At 36.1% G+C, this 2,266-nt stretch overlaps 1 pseudogene; it reads right to left on the bottom strand.

The window, feature by feature from the left end:
* Positions 1 to 971: 971 nt before the first annotated feature.
* LOC125367118 lies at positions 972 to 1,886 on the bottom strand (annotated as a pseudogene).
* Positions 1,887 to 2,266: the final 380 nt, after the last annotated feature.

Here is a 2,266-nt window from a genome sequence, read left to right as displayed (position 1 = left end):
AACCTCTATTTTTCACTCCCTTGTCAAGTACTATTTGGATGTAGATATATAAATTTATTTTCTGCCATTACCAAGCTGTTATTACTGTTTGACATGTAGAATCCTGATATTTCCAACACTACATATTTCCCCTCGGAATTCATTTGTAATTTGAGGCATTTTGTGAGTTCATGTAAATTCTGAATTATTTTCTCTATCTTAGTGAAGAATGACACTGGTATTTTGATGTGTGTTGTAATTAGTTTGTAGATTGTCTTTTGTAGTATTGCTGTTTTTATGATATTAAACTGTTCAATGTCATGATATGAACATGAGTGGTCTTTCTACTTCCTAATCTTGCCTTCAATTTCTTTCTAAAGGTTTTGTAAAAGTTTTGTAGTTTCTTTACTTCCTTTGTTGGGTTGAATTCTAGGTACACTGATATTTTTTTTTCAACTATGACAAACAGGCCTTTTCCTGACTTTATTCTCTCTGTTCTTATGATGTCAGCCTCGGGTTTTTCATAAATAGCCTTTTGTATGTTTACCATGTATGTTCTTTTTCTCCTTAAATTCTCTAGATTGTTTATCACAAAAGGATGTTGGACTATCTAAGGCTTTTTTTCTGCACCTGCTGAGATGAGCATGTGACTCTTGTCTTTGGGTGTGTTAATGGTGCTGTATTGCACTCATGACTGACACATGTTGAATCCCTGTGATTAAATGAACTTGATTGAGATATCATATTTTTTGTTCTTGTTGAATTCAGGTGGCAAGTATTTTAAGGAGTTCTCCATCTATGCACATGAAAGTAACAATTCTCTAGGTTTTGTTATCATTTTTTATTGTGTCTCTGTTACTGGGCTGAATATAATGCCAGTTCAGTAAAATGAATTTTATAGTAATACCTCACTTTTTGTTCCATGGATGACTTTCAGAAGAATTGGTTTTAGTTTTTTTTAATATACATAATTTTATTACAAATTTTTTTAAAAAAAACAAAATTCAACATCCTAAAAAACCCAAAATTTATCACTCATTCCTATGAAGTTTGCTGTGCTACAAGAAATTAAAGAAACCATTAAATATTTAGGAACATTCAACATCAAAAGCTTTAAAATCTAACTGGTATGTAGTAGCCCCTCAAAAAGCTACAATCTGCATAAAAAAGTATTTTCTCTACAAAGAATCATCAACTATACAAAAATCTGTACAGCTTTTATACTGAAGCTAATGTTGAGCTGCACTTGAATTCACATTCTTAGCAAAACAATTGCCTGAGTGCACACACACGTTCCACACACAGTTGCCATTTATTCTTCATCTTCATTCTCTTCCTCCTCCTCGTCATCTTCTTCCTCTTCCTCCTCCTCTTCCTCATCTTCTGGCTCATTCTTCTTTGAGCCAGTTAGCCTATCAGGGCCCTTTCCTGCTTCACTTTTGTCCTTGGCACGATATGCAGCAATATCCTTCTCATATTTCTCCTTCGCTTAGCTGCTTTCTGCTCATAGGGCTGCTTATCTTTGGCCAACTGTTCAGACCACAACTCACCCAATTTCTTTGCAGTATCCCCAATGGAGAGGCCCGGGTGCTCACTCTTGATCTTTGGGCGATGTTCAGAGCAAAACAGGAATAAGGTAGATGGTGGTCTTTTGGGAGCATTGGGATCTTTTTTCTTGCCCTTATCACCTTTGGGAGGAACATGATTTTTCATCTCCCGGTTGTAGCGAGCTTTATCACTTTTTGCCATGTCTTCAAACTTGGAATTTTCCTTGGCAGACATGGTCTTCCATCTCTCTGAACACTTCTTAGAGAACTCGGTGAAGTTCACCAAAGAGTCCGGTGCTTTTTCTTGTGCTCTTCCCGGCAGGTCTTGCCCCGCGGCGTGCTCGGGTCACCTTTACCCATGGAGGCAGAGCAGCATCGACCCGTGGAGGACAGAGGGGGTCCCGCTGGGCCGAGCTTCTCCTCAGACTCCTGGTTTTAGTTTTTATAGAATTTATTTGTTAAACAGTTAGGACTTAGAATTTTTGTTGTTATTTTAATTCCATTACTTGTTATATATTTATTTGCCTTAATTCTTTATATCCACTTACTTGACTCAGTTTTGTTTCATAAATATTACATAGGAATGATTCCATTCGTACCAGATTTTTGAGTTTGTTAGTGTAATGACTTTCAAAGTTTTTTCTTATAATTCAGAATTATCCCTATATTATCACTGATTTTATTCATTTGAATCATTTCTTTTCTCATTTTTGTTTGATTTCCTAAGGACTCGTCTTTTA

Source organism: Perognathus longimembris, chromosome 18 (assembly GCF_023159225.1).
Source record: "Perognathus longimembris pacificus isolate PPM17 chromosome 18, ASM2315922v1, whole genome shotgun sequence".
NCBI lineage: Eukaryota > Metazoa > Chordata > Mammalia > Rodentia > Heteromyidae > Perognathus > Perognathus longimembris.
The sequence above is the reverse complement of the archived record's forward strand: the minus strand, read 5'-3'. Positions and strand labels throughout refer to the sequence as shown.